The 20,133-nt window shown below is 39.8% G+C and overlaps 1 protein-coding gene across 2 annotated transcripts in view; it reads right to left on the reverse strand.

Moving 5' to 3' along the window:
• The window catches only part of APBB1IP (amyloid beta precursor protein binding family B member 1 interacting protein), a 79,301-nt gene extending 61,486 nt beyond the window's left edge, over nt 1-17,815 (reverse strand). Inside the window, exons 1-2 of one of the 2 annotated variants that reach the window (XM_073229167.1) lie at nt 17,713-17,815; nt 17,338-17,448 (exon numbers count right to left, since the gene is read on the reverse strand). The gene's annotated coding sequence lies outside the window, so the exon portion shown is untranslated. Of the gene's footprint in view, nt 1-17,337; nt 17,449-17,583 lie in introns of both variants that reach the window. The other variant, XM_073229166.1, reaches the window with a different exon arrangement.
• Nucleotides 17,816-20,133: the final 2,318 nt, after the last annotated feature.

The following is a 20,133-nucleotide window of genomic DNA, read 5'->3' on the forward strand; positions in this document are numbered from 1 at the left end:
TAGATGATCTCACCCCAATGTTATAGATGAGGAGCTTGTGGTCAGGAGTTTGAGTGATAGGCCCAAGATCACATAGCTAGTATGTGGCAGGACTAGATTCCAACTCAATCCCAGGCTTTTTCATTTCACTGCCCCTGCCTTACCCAGAATTTAAGTCACATAGACAGTCACAGCAGGGAAGGTGTGTGAGAGGAAAACACAGGTGGGAAATGCACTGAGACACATGTAACGCATCTGCCTGGACACAACACATATTCAAACACTCATAGAGAAACATGAATTTGTATGGGGATTACTTTACGATGTAGTTACTTTAAATCTTAAATGCAATCCTTATTAGGTCATAAAGCATCCACAAATGTGTTGCATTAGTATATCCTAAGAATGTATACCAATCACCCACTATTTTTTTGCCATTGTTCACTTATAAATAAAAAGTTCTAGATGGTCTCCTATTATCATCAGAAGGAGCCATTTACGAAACTCATAGCAAAAGCTCTCTGACTGCAATTTTCAAAGTAAGAATTATAAAGGGTTTACCTTTTAGGTAACAAATGCCTACCTATCAAATGCTGAATTGGAATTCAAGAGAAGTTGTTCAACTTCCAACAGTTCTGAAGACAATAAAGAAAAATAAATATTTGCATTTAACCAAACAAGAACTATAGAAAAATCCATGACTTTCTTTGATAAGCCTAAAAATTATATTGCGAACTCTAAAGGTTGTAAGGAATGAGACTATGCTGGTCCTGGGTAATGAGCAGCCAAGTGTCCTGGCAATGCTCTCCATGGCTTAGCATCTTTAGATTCTCAGTTTGAAGAAGTGAAGGCTCCCATTTTATTGTATACTAAAAATAAATGATTGTAACTCTGAATAACTGTGTACGCTACTATTTCCTAAAATGTTTCTGAACATTCAGTGCAGCATCTCCCACCTCCAAAGAGAAAATGTTGATGAATGAATCCATGAAATATGGTAACAATATTGACTGTTCTCAAGATGGTAATCACAAAGGGACCTTTGGTTTTCACCGCACAGAAGTCACTGGTTATCTCTGGAGGAACTTTGAGGGTGGAAGCCAAATAGAGTACCTTCAGATGTGAGTGAGAAATAGGGGTAACAACCCAAAGGACTTTTCTTAAATGGTGAGGCCCACAGAGTCAGTAGCAATAGTGAAACAGTTTCTTCTCTAACAATCAGAATTCTGCCAAAGTCACTTGCATGGCTGCCAGCATCTTTCAGGTGGGTGCACTACACCATCACCTAGTCAGTTCTCCAGTGTTGGGAATTTAGTCTGCTCTTCTTTTCAAGATAGGATTATATGAGCCAGATATTTCTGCTTGAAGAAAACTTATATGCAGCACAGCTTAAGTATGAAACTGCGGGGGTGGAGGGGGAGGGGGGTGACAATCAATTCTTACTTTCTCTGGGGTGAGAAATTTTGTTTTTGTTTCTTGGTCAATGTTCTGCACCAAAACCCCAAAGGACTGGGCTGGTGGACAACACAGTGGTCAGTGGTAAACTCCATTAGTGAGCTCAAGCAGTGTGTCCCCCACTGTGCCTGTATTTTTCTCTATTTGGAAGTATTTACAGCCATTTCTGTGACTGCTAGTGTGTCCAAAGTCTATTAGGGTGTCACGTGTCATGGAAAAATTTACATCAGAAAAATCTGAGGTACATTTAAGATTTTTCAGTGACAACCCAGCTATAATTCTTTTCCTGAGTCTCTTAGTAACTCTCCTTCTTCTTTAAAGATATTGCTGACAATACTTGCCATTCTTTAAGCAAGGAAGGAACTGAATTTTTACTCGTACACATTCAAAATGATTCATTCTTTAAAATAAAATGAAAACATCTAGTATTTTCCTCCAATATCATCTTCCATAAGTAGCCAGAGGTGTGGGTGTGTGGTGGGGGAGGAGAGGCAGCTTCTATTTTGTGTGCATCTCCCTTGTGACCCGTTGGCCCACTGAGCCATCCAGGGCAGACAAGACCCCTTCCCAGGGACAAAAACTGTCTAGAACCAGGATGGCTGGTTCAAAACTTTGCACTGCCACTTACTAGCTGTGCAACCCTGGGCAAGTTACCTAACCTCTCAGGGCTCTAGTTTGCTACTTTAAAAACGTGTGATACCATGTAAGAACTTGTTCGTTATGCTTCAGAAGATTGGAGACTGTTGAGAATTAGGCTTGGGGTTTATTAATGATTATGCATTGAGTCCCCTATACAGAATTTTATTGTTGTTAACAACCATTTGATCAATAAATATGAGAGATGCCCTCTCAAAAAAAAAAAAAAGGTGTGATAATAAGTCACCTCATTGGGACAAAGTAAGAATTCTATAAATTAATAAATGTAAAGTAGGTCACATAGGCCTGGCTTATATCTGAGAGCTCAGCAATAGTAGATTCTAATAACTTGAAGCAATCAAAACTGCCATGTTTTAGCCTCCTGGAAGCCCAGGTGGCCAATATGCACAGGCACAGCCTAGGAGGAACACACTCACCATGGTTTTGGAGTGACTGATGACAGTGACTATAGCACAGCATGTACTTCGATACGACTGGATCCTCACTCTCACCCCACCCTCCCCACCAGGGAAACCACCTGGCCTCAGGGACATTCTTGGTTGTAGTTAGTGGCATAGAGAGGTCATAAGTTGAAAGAAAATGGAGAGGGTTTAAAAACAAAACTGTATCTTTTGAGATCCTAAGGGAAACTAAGAATGCAGATCTCCTTTGTGGGTTATATTCGAACTGCCTGGAGTACACACTAGGGCCATGCTAACTGCACAGAGGTCAAAAGAGGAAGGCAGAGCTGGCATCTCAGGGTGGTTGAAAGCAAAGCCACCACAGAAATGTGCAACCTGCAGGAACAGCACCAGTGCTGGATCTGGGGGCCACACATGGTACAGCAGGAATGACTGCAGTCCTGGCACAGGACAGTCACGTTCATGAGACATGCCCTGGACTCCAGAAATGAGCTGGAGAGAGCTCTAAGCTGGGATTGCAGGGATGCCCTCGCAGGGGGCCAGAGCAGGGGCTGTTACTTAGTTACTGTTGTAATAATTTTACTTCCCAATTGTTTCCTTAGGTTGGTATGACCTGGAGAAAAGGGAACACACAAACACACACACACATAGTGACCCCTTATTTTCACATAAGTTTATTTACCTAGACAACGAATGCCAGGTTGGGGTTTTATACCATGATTTTTCACTTCTGAAATCATTCATTCATCAGCTCAAGATGCATTTATGGAATGCCAACTCTCTTCTAGCCCTGTGGTAATTGCTAGAATCCATACCTTAAATATTCGTGACATGAATACAGTTAAAAGTCTGAGGATGGTAGGCATGAAAACAATACTATACAACAATAATAGAAGAGACGTAAGTAAAATAAGGGATCAGAAAGGACAGACCATTAATTCCCTTGGGGTGAGGAGCTGCATGCTCCAAGCAGCCTGAGGATCATGGCATATATAGCAGGGCATGTGCATGCACGTTGGATTCTGGAAGACCTGGGTTCAGCATCGCACTGACTGTGGTTTAATGTTGGGAAACTTTTTTACCTTAATAGCTTCAGTTTCTAAATCTATAAAATGGGAATGTTTCACTGGGTTTTTGCAAGGATTATGTGCAAAGGGCTTACCAGATGCCTGATAGATGTTAAATGCTCGGAAAGCAGTGAGAGTGGTCTTATCATGGTTGTTGTACACCTATATTAAGAGAAGACTGACAGACTTTTGAACGCACATGGCAGGCTGACAGACTTGAGTCATCTAGTTAGGCCAAAGCTAGTCTTTGGATTTAGTTCTGTGTTTTCTCTGCAATGGTGATCCCCAAAGTGTGGTTCTCAAAATTTTAAACTTCTCTCTTACAGCTGTGATAACACAAGAATAGAATGGAAATAATGTCCTTGAAAACAAGAACGCTCTTTGTTGTTCTTTGTCAGTTTTATTTAGACCACTAAGCCCCTTCTCTATTTAATTCATGTATCAAGAAAATAAAAACAGTGAATAAGGGACTTAAAATTACCCTTGATCGTCATTCAGATGGCACATATTGAGGCTCTGCTGTATCATCAGAATACTTATTTGAGGTGAAAGTGGAACTGGGAGCCAAACCTGGGTTCAGTGCTAATTACTGCATGGCCAAGAGTAACCTTTAACTATGTCAGGCTTCAGGTTTTTCCTCTGTAAAGTGGGGATAAGAAAACCTAATTCATAAAGTTTCTGTGAGGACTAAATTAGCATCGTCAGGCCCTGGCATGGTAATTCACATGTAGTGGAGCTTACAAAAAGGTAGGTATATTGAAAAATGCACAGAGGAAGACAAATAGGGTATGAACTCACTTTTATGAACAATCTTTAAAAAACCCAAACCAAAAAACCCAAACTCTTCTGATACAGAGAACAGACTGGTGGTGGCCAGAGGCAGCAGTGAGGAGGTGGGTGAAATGGGTGAAAGGGGTCAAAAGGTAAAAACTTCCAGTTGTAAAATAGTAAGTCACGGGGATGTAATAAGGCATGGTGACCACAGTTAGTAATACTGCATTGCATAACTGAAAACTGCTAAGTCAGTAGATCTTAAAAGTTCTTAAAAAAATTCTAACTATGTTTGGTGACAGATTTTTTAACTAGACTTACTGTGATCATTTTGCAATATCTACAAATACAGAATCATTCTGTTGTACACCTGAAACTAATATAATGTTACACTTAATTATACCTCAGTTTAAAAAAAAGGACCAACGATGCCAAGTGTTGACGAAGTTGTGGAGCATCTGGAAACCTCATATACTGCTAGTAGGAATGCAAAAATGGTATATAGCCACTTCGAAAAACAATGTGGAAGTACCACATAAAGTTAACCATATGCTCACTATTCACCCTAGCAATTCTACTTTAAGGCACTAAGCCAAGCAAAACGGAACCACATGCCACCCTAGAAATGTGTTCAAATGTTTGTAACAGCTTCTTTATTCATAATAGCCAAAACTTGGTGAGTGAGTAAACAAACTGTGGCATATTCATTCTATGGAATACTACAAGCATTACAAAGGAACAGTTACACACAGAACAACATGGATGAATCTCAAGAATATTACACTGAGAGATGTCAAAAACATAAATACTGCAAACCGTATGATTCGATTTGTGTGAAATTCTAGAGAAGAATAGCTATAGAGACTAAAAGCAGGTCGTTGGGGCCAGGAGCTCAGGGGAAAGGATCAAGGACTAAGGGGCACAGGGGGCTTTTTTTTTTTTTTTTTTGAGAGGGCATCTCTCATATTTATTGATCAAATGGTTGTTAACAACAATAAAATTCTGTATAGGGGGGTCAATGCTCAATGCACGATCATTAATCCATCTCAAGCCTAATTCTCGTCAGTCTCCAATCTTCTGAAGCATAACGAACAAGTTCTTACATGGTGAACGAATTCTTACATAGTGAATAAATTCTTACATGGTGAACAGTACAAGGGCATTCATCACAGAAACTTTCGGTTTTGATCACGCATTATGAACTATAAACAATCAGGTCAAATATGAATATTCGTTTGATTTTTATACTTGATTTATATGTGGATCCCACATTTCTCCCTTTATTATTATTATTATTTTTATTTTTAATAAAATGCTGAAGTGGTAGGCAGATGCAAGATAAAGGTAGAAAACATAGTTTAGTGCTGTAAGAGGGCAAATGTAGATGATCAGGTGTGTGCCTATGGACTAAATATTAATCCAAGCTAGACAAGGGCAGCAAAACATCCACGGATGCAGAAGATTTCTCTCAAAACAGGGGGGGTGAGGTTCTGAGCCTCACCTCTGTTGATCCCCAATTTCTCACCTGATGGCCCCCCTGCGACTGTGCCTGTCTTAGGTTGTTCCTCCACAAGGGGCTTTTTTGAGTGAGGGGATCGTTCTGTATCTTCACTGTTGTAGTCATTATACAATTGCATACAATTAACAAAAAATTATCAAAATCACTGGATTTTATTGTTGTGAATAAAACCTTAATAAACAAAAAGGAAAAATCAATCCTATTCATTCTTTAAGCCAAGGTTTATGATAAATTTTTTAGAAATAGAAGATTAATAAAATAAAATCAAAGGGGAGGATGGGTGGGAAGGGAGGGATAAGAGGATGAAAGGATTTTATGATTAGAGCACATAATATGTGGGGGCACGGGGAAGGCAGTATAGCACAGAGAAGATAAGCAGTGACTCTATAGCATCTTACTATGCTGATGGACAGTGACTGTAATGTGGTATGTGGTAGGGACTTGATAATAGGTGGGAACGTAGTAACCACATGTTGCTCATGTGAAACCTGAGCATAAGATTGTATATCAACAATACCTTAATAAAAAAAAAAACACAATCCTGCCCCTCTGCAAAAAAATAAAATAAAAATAAATAAAATCTAAAATAAAACCTGAAATAAATAGAATACAATAAAACATGAAATTAAACAAAAAAAATAGTTGAAATAAAATGTAAAATTTAATAACATAACATAAAATTAAATCTAAAATAAAAATAAAAAATAAAATACAATTAAATGCACCAAACAACTTCTGGTTTCAAATATTGGGCAGTGAACAAACACTCTCTCCTAAAATCCCAGTGAAATGACTCTTCAACAGTCTGGAACGCAAGGAAGAATGGCATCACCAGACTAAAAATGTTGAAGAATTTCTGAAAGATGTCAGGGAGAAGGGACTGTACAGACTGAACAATAAGAAGTCAGGAGACAAAAGTTCAGTATGGGTCCAGAGAAGGGCTGTTAAACATAAAGCCAAGGAAAACACCCAAGCTCAGGTTCAGCAAGAATAGGAATCCAGGGATCCCTGATTGGAGGAGTGAGTATTTAAAGGACTGACTGCTATGGGCCATTTGAGTTCTCTGTCACAAGTAGCAGTGATCTGTCACTATGGCCCCCAACTTAAATCAGCAGGAACCTTTGCCGTAAATAATGTGGGAGAAGTTCTCGCTGGTTCCAAAGGTAGGTCTTGAGCCCTAAAAAACAGAGCAGTGCCTTGAAAGTTTGCGTCCCCATAAAGATAGGCAGATCCCAATACAAGCAGCCAACAATTCAATTAATCAATCAACCAATCAACCAGAAGGGAGTGGGAAGAGAAACATCCACATTCAGTGAAATACACTAAAAACTCTCAGGAGCTCCACCTCCAGCATGAAGCTTTCCTGGCCTCAGCAAAGAGTGCTCAAGGAGAGATGAAACTTACACGCCTGATTGTTATCCAAACCGAGGAAGGCTGCCTATCAATCCCCACATTGATCTATAGAACCCAGTACAACTAAGATCATGAAATATTTAAGGAAAAGCAAAAAAAATGAGAGCACCAATATTAAATACCAGAATATTAACCCCTGAGAAAAGAGTTGATGAAAGAAATAGAAAAGAGGTGTTTTTTTTAAGTTCCAATGGGTATTTTCAGATTTCAGATGACATAGCAACAAGAGTAAGTTGTTATTTAAAAAGCAATAAAAACCAACAAATCAGAATTACTTACAAATATAAATGCAAAAATCCCAAAAACTGATTGCAGAAATATATTAAGAGAACAATATGTAATAACCAGGAATGCAAGAACAGCTCATCAGCAGGAAATATATTAGAGTAATTCACTAAATTAAAAATGTTAAATGATAGACCATATGATCATTGGTCAATGCATGGTGAACAGGCAGTTGGTAAAATCCAATACCCATTCCTGATAAAAACCTCTATGGCTGAAATCATCAGTACTTTCTGTAACCTGATAAAGGCTATCTACAGAAACCAATGGCAACCATTATTCTAACTGTAAATATTAAAGTCAGACACAAGTCAAGAGTCTCATCATTATTATTACTATTTAAGTTTGTGCTGGTGGTCTTAGACAATACAATTCCAGAAAAAAGATCTCAAATTTATAGATACTCTGTGGCAGCATTTGGCAAACTTTCTCTATAAAAGGCCATAAAGTAAATATTTTAGGTTTTGCAGGTCATATGCTTTCTGTCACAACTACTCAAGTGTGCTGGTGTAGGGAAAAAAGTTGCTGTAGACAGTATGTAAACAAACAAGCATAGCAGTATCAATACAACTTTATTTATAAAAGCACTGCATTTTGGCACATAGGCAATAGGGAACAGGCAAAATTAGCATAATGTGTATATGATATGATTGCCTACATAGAAAAATCAAGAGAATCAAGTGAAATGCAGAATTAATAAGATGGCTGAAATAAGGTAAATATATACAAAACAACATTCATATATTTTCAGCAATACATGTTAGAAAACGGTAAGGCAAAAATATCAAATTTACAACAGCAACAAAAGCTATGAAAAATCTAGAAATAAAAAATAAGCTATTTGCTAATTCTAGATACAGAAAACTATATGGCATTAAAGAAGACTTGAATAAATGGAGAGATCTACCATGTTACTAGAAGAAAACATTCAGTAAGGTAAAGATGTCACTTCCTAAATGAGTATAAAGTTTTTGCAATTCCAAGTAAATCCCCAAATGGATTAAAACAAACAAAAGCTGAAAAACGGATTCTAAACTTCATTGGAGAGAAAAATGATTCTTAATAACAAAAAAATGTATTTTAAAGAAAAAAAATTTGGTACTTTAGGATTTACACAAATAAACCCATGGAAAAGAACAGATTGTATAATTCAAATTTAATATATGAAAAAGTTGGCAGTTAATAAATATAATAGAATATTTAATAAATGGCGATCCTATTTAGAAAAAATAAAATCAGATTCTTACCCCATCACTATACACAAAATGAATTCAAATTAGGTTAAGAATCTAAGTGTAACAGTAAAACTGTAAGAGTCATAGAAGAAAAAGGTTTTCTTTCTTCCCTCCCTCCGTCTTTCCTTTTCCTTCTCTGTAATTTTCTGGCAGATACTACCACCTGGCTTTCTGAACACTCTCTCCAAGTGCCTTTTATGCGATGTTACCATTATACTGAAGCTGGTAATCTAGAAATAATGTTTCCCACAATCCCTCGCAGTTAGGGTTCTACCTGTGATCCAGTCAAGGAGACACATTAATGTGAGACCTGCTAGGCGATGTGACATGATAGCTCATTGTGGTTTTAACTTGCAACCTGGATGATGATGTTAAGTTCCCTTTTATGTACCTGTTGGCCACATCTTCTTTGGAAAAATGTCTATTCAAGTCCTCTGCCCATTTTTTTAATAAGACTTTTTTTAATCAAATTGTATGAGTTCTTGATATATTTTGGATATTAACCCCTCATCTGATACATGCTTCACAAACACAGTCTTCCATTCTGTAGGTTCCCTCTTCATTAAATTCTGCTGTAAGGACTGCTCACAAAAAAAAAGAGGAAAGGACCGGGACTTTACTCTCCTAAACATTGCCAGGATCTACTTGAGGTGCCAAGTGCACTGCGCCAGTGCATGTCAGCAGTTCCTTGTCTCTCTTGCCTTGACTCAAAAAATTCTTAGTGAAAAGAAAACACACACACATATATATTTTATGTATTGTTTCTGATGGGCGAATTTTATGATGACTATTTTTTAAAAGGGTATCTTATTTGTTTACATTTTGTTACTATGCTTAGCAACTTTCCAGGGGGTGTTTTTCTTGTCAGCAGCTAATTATTTTCTTTATTTCTCTGGAGGCAACAACTGCAATTAAAAGTTTAGCATCATTTATCTTGGTTCAGAACTGGTTAATCATTAAACTTTCCAACCAAGAATATATTCTTTTATTTATATACATTATTTTGAAGACTAAATTAGTGTTATGCAGAAAATAATACTAAAGGTTTGACTTGCAAATTTTTTACCTTAGCAATGGTAACATATTGCCCATTTTCTCTCTATATTTGACCGATTAATGGGAAAACATAAAGTTAATTATACAGAATTTGAGTAAAACTTAGGCATTGCTTGGAAGAAAAACGATTTAGTCATTTTAGCTGTGACAGAGCTGGTCCTTGGGGTAGACCCTCTGCTCTTTGTTTTCCATCTTCCATATTCTTACTATCTCATCTCTGTAGATACTGTGCTGAGCGAAGCAGAAACAGCTTATTTGTGTCTCCATCTCTCCTCACTTGGAGCCCCACACTTCGACTTCCCGTCGTCTGCAGGGCATTTCCGCAAGGCGGTCCCAGCCGTGGTTCCTCCAGCTTTCTCTTCTTTGCCCACCCCCATTCCCCTGACTGGCCAGTATAGATTGTGGAGAAGCAAGATCCAAGCCAGGAGTGATGGTGGGAATTAGGGAGAAGGTGAGCACGGACCGGCTCTGGGTGGAGATCAGATCCCGGGGAAGGAGGGCAGCAGCGTGCTGAAGTGAGGCTGAGACTGTCTGGGCAGAAGACACCGAAGTCAAGTGCAAGGGTACCAGATTGTGGAACTGAAACACAAGCTCCACATTAGGAAGGCACAAAGGGCAGCGTCGGCCAAGAAACACGGGGCGCTAGCTTAATAGCTGTGGTGTTGCCACGACTAGGCTCTTGCTGCTAGGAGACACCCAGACACAGCACCCTTTACCCCACGGTATGCTCCTCCTCCAGAAACCCCATCCTATATTTATCTTGACCTACAGCCCAATTATCTCCCCTCTGCCATTCTCAGGAATGTTGGAGGCATCTTGTTACCCTCTCCTTGGGGCGCCCCCCAGTCCCATCAGACAGCACGTCTTATCAATTTAGCCTTCCTAATGCCTTTGAACTGTCTCATTCTTGCCACAACCATCACCTAGCTCACCTCCCTGGGTCTCATCTGGGCTCAGCCATCTGCTTATTATTTATCTCCCTACCTCTATTCGTTTCCTCTTAAATCCAGTATCTAAAATGCTGCCGAGTTTCCTTCCTAAAACCCAGTTCTGTTCATATTCTTTCAAGGAACAAAACTTTTCAGTGGCTCTCTCCTGTCTGTAAGATAGAACCTGAACTCTTCAGTGTGGCTTTTAAATTATTCTACAGTCCATTTCTCCCTCCCACCCCCCACCACTATCAACCTCTCCAACTTCACCTTTCAGACATCATGCTGCTCTCTCCATAAAACCTACTCTGCTGGGGAACTACTGTTTCTTTATAACCCCCTGGCCCACCAAATGCTTTATTCAATGTATTGAAGCCAGAGCACAGATTGCTTCTCATGCACCTTTTCATCTTCCCCAGTGATCAGAGCAGCAGCTTGGACATAGGCTTTGTGCTATTTTTAAAACAGCTTTATTAAGATATAACTGACAAACCACACAACTCACCCATTACAGCTCAATGGTTTTGGTCTTTTCACAGGCTTTTGCAACTACCACCACAATTTAATTTTAGAATATTTTCTTCTCCCTTACAAGAAACCCCATACCCACTGGCAGTTACTCATGATCCACCCCTCCCATCCTTGGCCCTAAGCAACCAGCGGTCTATTTTCTCTCCATATAAATTTGCCTATTCTGGATATTTCATGTAAGTGGAATCATACAGTATGTGGTCATTTGTACCTGGCTTCTTTTACTCAGCATTATGCCTTCAGAACTTATCCACACTGTAATATGTATCAGCACTTCATTTCTTTTTACTGCTGCTCTACCACTTCTTTCCATTCTTTCTCAGTTCCTGTTACTATTAAGTGGAATCCAAAAAAAAGGGGGGGGGGGAAGAATTAAAGAAAAGTAGGCAGTAACAATCTGAGTTGGTTTGTTTTTGTTGCTATAGGGCTAATAAAGCATTCTTGGTGAAGGTTTAAATATGAATTAAAATCGGGCTGCAGAGACAGGCCTCACACTAATAGAAGATGCTGTGTCTCCTTTCCTTTTCCCTTAAGCTTACTTCGTAATTCTTCTAATGTCCTCCATGTAGCTGGAAAGTCAACACATAGTTAGGATACAATATTTGTACAATTATCTAAAACCTGCACCATCCAATTTGGTAGCCATTAGCCACGTGTGGCCATTGAGCACTTGAACTATGGCTACTACTTTGGAAACTTAGTATGAAAGAACAAAGAATGAAAGAGTTCATCAATAATTTCACATTACTTAAATTTAATGTAATTTAATATTAGTGAAATGATCATTTTGGCTATATATATATTAAATAAATATATTACTAAAATTAATGTCACTTGTTTCTTTTTGCTGTTTCTAATGTGGTGGCTTCCTGAAAATTTTTAAGCATATATGTGGTTTGCATTACATTTCTATTGCACAGTGCTGGTCCAGAGTGTTACAGTTCTGTTATTACAAGTGCCTAAGCATTTGACTCAAAGATGCCAGATTGTGATGACTGTATCATATGCATATAATCTGACTATTACTCATCAACTGTTAAATCAGAACTGCTCCATTTCCTTTCCCACTGCACTTCATGCTCTAGCAGAGCCAAACTATTTCACACATGTGATGCCTGGGATAGGCTTAGGCTTCTTCCACTGGGCCGCCTGGAAATACCTTTATCCCTCAAAGAGCCTCTGGGCCAGCCACTGCCATATAATGTTTTCCCTGTAATCATCTTTACCATATTACTTCTGTACCTTATCACAGCACATCATACACAGTCATAAGTTAATTTAAAGGCCCATCTCTCCCACTAGACTAGAAGCTTCTTAAGGTTAGGGGTCATATCTTATTCTATTTTATACTTCCAACACTAACAGAATGGTTAAAGCTGCAGGATCCCAGAGACCTAGTTTTATGTCTCACTTCTTAAACTGTGTAATCTTGGGCAAATTTCTTAAACTCTCTACACTGTCATTTTAAATTTCTTAAGATGGGAATAACAGTGTCTTCCTGAATAGTTATTTAGCCTGAATGCCCTTAGCCTTACATATAATAAGCACACTTACTGCCAATTGATACTTTGAATCCATATCCAAAACTGAACTTCTGACCATCTCCCTTCCAACTTTCTCTTGTCCATAGATGACAGTTCGATCTTTCCACTTGTTTGGCCCAATAATTTTGGAGTCATCTCTGACCACTCTTTCCCTCACACCCCACATCCACTCACAGGAAATCCTGTTGACACTACCTTCAAAATGCATGCCGATTCCCCAGGCTTTCAAATGAGCTCCTTGCAGTTTATTCTCAAGCAGTTCAGGGTGGGCCTTTTCAGTGTAAGCCAGACCATGTGCCTCCTCTTATCAGAACCCCGCAATGGCCCCTCAATTTCACTCAGAGTAAAAGACTAAGTTTTTATAGTGGCCTATATGTTCCTACATCACCTGCTACCTCTTCCCCCTCCTTTTACCTCCTCAGCCACATCTGCTACTACTCTCAACCTGCTCACTTACCTCTAGCCACATGGGCCTTCTAGTACCTTGAATGCACCAGGCGTACCCCTGCCTTAAAGCCTTGGCACTGGCTGTTCCTTCTGCTTGGAATACTGTTCCCTCAGAGAGCCTCTTTGTTAACTCCTTCAAACCTTTGCTCAAATCTTCTGGGTGAGGCCAAACCTGACCACCTTATTTAATACTGCAACTTAACTTTGCTCAACTTTGTCTTTTTTTTTATAGCACTTCTCATTTCCTAATACCCATATTATGCACTTATTTATTATACTTATTATTGTATCTCCCCGCTAGAATATAAACTCCACAAATGCAGACATTTTGTCTCTTCTCTTTACCAACATATCCCAAGCACCAACAAGAGTGCTTGGCAAATATTTTCTGAATAATTGAATTGCAGTTAAAATGGAATTCTAAATAATATGGAAAAATGAGCAGTTCCGAGGTTACGTATTATTACCCTTAAAAGTTATAGCTACCCATCGATAAATCTTGGTCACATCACTAATGACTAAGATACCATGATCTATTTCCATGGCACTTAGTTTTAACCATTTATAATCCACTTTCTTTTTAAATTAAACTAAGTTGTCTTTACTTAGTAGGATACTATTTATGACCATGCTTTGAGTCAGTGGTGATTCTAATTCCAGTTTCCCAAGTGCCAAATTACTCTAATTCCCAGTTTGACATATATGCAAATGCATGGACATAGTTTCTAAATGCTTCTTAAAAGTCAGCACATTCAGAATAATGATGACCTCTAAAAAGGAGAATTCTACTGGGAGAAAGTCAGAAGATATAGAGCTAATATTTTACTTCTTAGGCTGGGTGATAGGTATCCAGAAGTCAGCTTTATTATTATTTGTTATAACTGACATATGTATCATACACTATCTTTTGTATGTACAAATATTTCATCATAAAACAAGGAAAAAGTAAATCTAGCCTAGTGTTTGCTTGCTGTACGACCACTCTATCTTCTCTCCAGCTTGATATGATATACTGCTCTGGACATTAATCTCCTAGCCAGTTTGTGGATATATAATTATTGTGTGGTTTAGTATTTACCCCCCTTTCCAGTCCAAAACCAACTCTTTGATAAGTCTATGAGATAAGATTGAATCAGAAAGATCCCCAGAAAACTTGGAAAAAAATGTTCTACTCATTGCTTCATTAGTTTAATCAATCTATTAAGTTATCAAGAAGGATTGGGATATAATAAAGAAAGAATGAAAATACACGATTGCTGCCAAAGCAGATTACTTTTTCAAAGACACATGGAAAGGTCATAACTTCACAATTGATTATAGTATCTTGTCTTCCCAATATTACAAGGCAAGTTCTCTGCTTGGTTGCCTTCATTTTATTCTCCCTTCCCTGACCCAGTGTATTGTAGGGATCAGATCGGCATGTGCTCCTACACACACGACTCTGGTCACATGGAGAATACTAGATGCCCGCTGTCTCCCCTAATAGTCTAGAAGCTCACCGAGGAAAGGCCCCATGGTGTTCACCTTCTGAGCTCTTGTGCCTGGTACAGCACCTTGGGCACTGGTATCAGACTGCCTAGGTTCAAGGTCGCTCTGCTTCTCACTCCCTGTGTGAGCTTCTTAAGCTCTCTGTGCTTTCATTTCCCCAATGTTAAAAGGAAGAGAGAAATAATATGCATCTAGGATGTGAGGATTAATGAAATAACACATCTAAATGAGTCAGCACAGGATATGGTACCAATATAAGCTAAATAAATGTAATAATTATTTACAACTACCATTTGTTGATATAGAGGAAATGGAGATGAGAAGAAAGAAAAAGATTTTGGTGTGATAGACTATGAAACGCAAATTTAATTGATTATAAGATTCGTGGACCCACTAAAAAGTTTTAGGTATAAAATGATTAAAGTAAGATCAAAGAGAATTATAAGTAAATAAAAATAATAATGTTTTTTGAAAGTAGGATGGCTTACAGAAATTCAAAGTAACATATCAAACATGGGCATTTATGGCAATGAATTTTATAAATAGCTCATTATAACAACAATATGAAAATATCTGGAACTTTTATTATAAGTGAAAAAAGGAAAAATAGTGGGTGATTGGCATACATTCTTAGGATCCAAAAAATTTTATGGACACTACATACCCTAGTAGGTACTGTGTTGAAGATTTAAGTATCCAGAGTAATCTGTATGACAAAGTTATATTTCTTGAGAAATAATTATTGAAGAATTTTGAAATCTAATATTGACCTGCTGCCCAAACTTGGGTCCACCAACTCTCTACCTTAGTTTCTCAATAAAATGGAAATCTGCTACCTTACACTTACATATCGGCCAGAAATTGACTCTATTTTAGAGGAATTTCTCAGAAACAAAAGGTCTCAAAAGTGTTGTTATTTCAGAATCTAACAAAATCTGTCACTATCATTTTCTCCATTTTCTTTTTTTCAAATAATCAGCAATTCTAACTTTGCCAGCATTCCAGACAGGACAAATCTAAAGAATTGTAGCAATTTCTCAATCGCAATTTTAATGACAATCTAATGCAATCCAGTAACTGCATTTCACTGAAGAATTACCTCTGGTCCGGAGAGGTTTGAGCAACTTTACCAAGGTCATCCTCAGCTCCTTAAAGGCAGATATGGAGCTACAGCCCAAGTCTCCCAAATACCCAGAGAAGATGCAAATATTAGTAATGGTGTGAAGATTATTAACTATTAATAGTCTGAAAACACCATTAAATTTCTTGACTCACAACACATTGAGCAGACAGGAAGTACCATCCGGAAGACATTACAGCAGATTTCTTAGTAGATACTAAGTAATCCCCTTAGTAGACTTCCAGAGGGAAAATTGCCTCCAGAGGTTTATTCAAAGGGACAAAGGCTCTCTTTCTGAGATTTCATTCAGAAGCCTAGAATGTAAAATTAGTAGTAGCTAGTATCCTTGCCTTTATTTGAACCATATCTGCCACCAAAAACACTAAAAGGCCTTCGTGTTTGCCTCCTCTTGTTATTCTCTGTTACTCCATTTCTTTCTGCAGTGATCACATTAAAGTGCTTTTTGAGCTAGCTGGCTCTGAGTGGCAGTAGGAAACAGTACATTTAGCATTCCACAATTGTATGAGAGATAAATTACTTCTCATACAAAATTCCAATTATAAAATAAATTAACCATGGGGATGAAAGTACAGCATAAGGAACATACTTAGTAATACTGGATTATCTTTAGATGTTGATGGTAACTATACTTAATGTGTGAGCATTTCATAACATATCTAACAATTGAATCACTGTGTTGTACACCTAAAACCAATATAATATTGTGTATCAATGATATTTTAAAAAAAATACCTTCCCAGAAAGAAACAGGTGCTCCGGACAGGCGCTGAGGTCCTCCGGTTATAAGGACAGCCTAGTTCCCTTCATGCTATAAAATGGACATTCTGGACATTCATTCCAAACTGGATTACAAAAGACGCGCCTGGGGTAGAAATCCTTCCTCTATCTTATTTTAAAATGAAAAGGACAAGAATTCGGAGAAGAGATTTTTCAAAATAAGGAACAGTTGCCTGAATGCGTTAAAGGAAGGAAACACTTCAAGGTGCGTCAGTCAGACTGCAATCGTCCCTCCCAAATTCTCACGAGTTGCATTTAATCTACAGCGCCCTAAAATGCCCCAGGAATTCCTTCAGAGCCGGTCAGGTGGGGTTCCAGGACCTATAGGGAAGGCGAGACTTCATACCGGCTCCCCGATAAACCTTGTAGCAATCTCTGGGCAGGAAATTAGCTGAATCTGGTGAAACCGAACGCGGGGAAGTGAGCCAGAGCCCTAAGTCCCCCGCGCAGCTGGGTCAGGGGTGGAAGGCACCCCGGGGATCCGCTCCCCTTCAAAAGCAAGGGGGGGGCGCGCGTTCACCCGGCCAGCGCCGTGGGCTGGGTCGGGCCGTGGACCCGACGGGCTTAGCACATGGCCCCGTGACAGTCACGAGGGTCCCGGCTGCGGCTCCCGGTGCCCCCGGGCCGGCGCCGCTTACTTACCTCGACAGCTCTGCGCGGCCTCCGCCGGGACTTGGGCGGCGCGGGGCGGTGTCGGGGCACCGGCGGAGAAGGCGACGCGGGCACTAGAATCCGCCGGCTCGGGGCCGCCGCCTGGGGAGGAAGTGGTGTCAGCCCTGCCCTTCCCACGCAGCGCGCAGACGGGCGGCGCTGCTGTGCATGGAGGTGCAAGAAGGGCGCCTGGCTGGAGACACACACGGAGAATAGATGTGGATCAAGGATCCTCACCCTCGGGCGCTGCCTTTTCCAGCTCACCGGGTCTGCCCCTCACTTCCTATTGCGCCCGTCACACAACTTGGAGGAAATTTTTTTTTTAATCCTGGGAAGGTGGGCCTTTCTCTCTCATCCCTCCCCCACCTTTGCCGCGCGCCCCCTCTCTCTGGAGCGTCCCCTCGCGGATAGACCCTTTGTCGCCTCGCCAAGCTAAGGGCTCGGAGCCCGATGACGGTTCCACAGAAGCCTGAGAACCTGATTCCTTTTGCAACGGTCTTCCTAAGTGTTGACTTCAGCCCTACTGCGCTTCCTCTTTTGTGCGGATTGCGCAAAGCCGTATCTCCCCGGCCCCGCTAAGCCCAGTCAGGGCGGACGCGGCGCCCAGGGGTGGGGCCAGGGCGTGTGGGGGTCCCTGCGGGAGCCCGGGATAGGCGGGCCGGCGCCGAAGGCCTCCCTGGGGCCTTTCCTCAACCCTCCGCTTGGCAACGCCCCCAAAGCTTAAGGACACTTGGTTGGTGGGTGAGGCTGTAGAAATACACTGCTGGTGGAAATCCAAAACGATGTAAGCTCTGTGGAGGGGAATTTGGCAACAGCTACTTAACTTACTCCTCATTTACACTTTGCCCCAGAGACCCCAGTTGTAAGACTCAATTGTAACGAGATAGTGAAGAAAATAAGGAATGTATAAGTAATGCACATGCATAAGGCCATTCGTGGCCATGTTTTGTAAAAGCAAAGAATTGACTGTAAATAACCCGTGACTGTTGGTAGTGGAGTCTCCTGAAAGTGGGGAGATCTGAAAATACGTAAGTTAAAGTAAGTTACGATTTATAAATGTGGGTGAATTAACCTTTCAAAGAGGAGGAATCCAGACGAGAGAGAGCTGTGCCTTCAGGGACTTATACGTGGAGAAGGTGGTGAATAAAGATATAAATTAGACTCAATATAAATTAAATACCTAATTTCAGATAGCTCCCTCATTTATTTAATGAGAAACTATTCTTCTAAGAACAATGAAAACAGTAGTGAAGAGAACATTCTTCCCCTCATGGGTGGTACATTCTAGTCAGGAGAAAACAGACAGGCAACAAGTTAATACTTCATATGTTAAGTAATATAAGTATTTTGAGAGGAATTAAAAGGTGAGATATGAGAGTCAGGAGTGGGAATGGAGTCACAGTATTAATTAGGATCAAGGAAGAACTATCTGGTAAGTGACATTTGAGCCTGACCTAAATGAGGTAAGAGGTTAATTCATGTGGATTTTGGAGTAAGAATATTTAAAGCCCAGAGTTAGTAGGGTACTTGAAATGTTGGAAAAACAGCAAGGAAGATGGTACGGGTGGAACAGAGCAGGAGGGAGACAGATAGGATATGGGATCAAAGAGGAAATAGTGTCCAGATCATGTGTGAGCTTTCTGGTTATGGTAGAGACTCTTTTTTTCTAAAAATGGTTTTCAAAGAGGAAGAATCCAGAAGAGAGAGAGTGCTGGGTTCACTATGAGAAAGTAGACAAGGATTTTCTTCATTTTGATAGCTGTGAAATAAGGGAGTTGTAAAGACACTATTTTATTTTGTAAAGTAAGAAAAGAAGGAGGGTCATCTGCTAAGTGTGAGATAGGAGGGAGGCAGTTCATAGATTTGGGGAGCTGGAGAGTTTGACAAGGTCATTGCAGAGCATGGGAGAGTGAGCTGATCAGAAGAATCTAACAAGATTTCCAAGTGGTCTGAGAGTGTTTGAAATTTGTGTTCTTGGTTGAAGCAATCCATTCAGTCCTGCGACCCTCCCGTAGGCCTAGGTTATATATGTTTGGAGAATGTTTAGCTATACTGGAGTAGCTGTAGGGATTGTGGTCAGAAGGTAGGCAGATTGAATTTTGCTTCTGGACATAAAGAGATTAAGTCTTTGATCCATTTTGAGTAAATCTTTGTCTTATTAGGTGAGGGTCCAACTCCATTTTTTGTATGTAGATATTCAGTTTGCCCAGTACTTTTTGTTGAAGAGACATTTCTTTCCCCATTCTATAGTCTTGGCACCCTTGTCCAAAACCCTTTGATCACATATGTGAAGGTTTATGTCTGGCCTCTCTATTCTATTCCCCTAGCCTAACAGTTATACCTTGTCTTTGATCGTCAGTCCAAGTCAGTAAAGATTTGTTCTTCAGTCTCTAAAGCAGATATTATTTGAATAATGTTTGTGTTGAAAAGCAGGTAGGGTTTTGTTGAGATAGTGGCAAACATTCCGATAAATATGATTCCAAAAGTCAGGACATTTGTACACATAGGGATGTGTGGGTGGAGGAGTCCTGTAAAAATAAAAATTAAAAACTTCATTTATCTAGAAGACAGATGGAATAGTTACCTTTTAACAGCATTTTGCTTACCATCTGTACAGTTTTGCCTTTTCCAGAATGTCATATAAATGGAATCATACAGTATGTAACCTTTTCAGATTGTCTTCTTCCACACAGCAACACATTTAAGATTCATCCGTGTCTTTGTGTGGTTCCTAGCCCACTCCTTTATGTCACCAAGTAGTATTCTACTGAATAGATAGACTATGCT

Source organism: Manis javanica, chromosome 2 (assembly GCF_040802235.1).
Source record: "Manis javanica isolate MJ-LG chromosome 2, MJ_LKY, whole genome shotgun sequence".
In the NCBI taxonomy this organism is placed as follows: domain Eukaryota; kingdom Metazoa; phylum Chordata; class Mammalia; order Pholidota; family Manidae; genus Manis; species Manis javanica.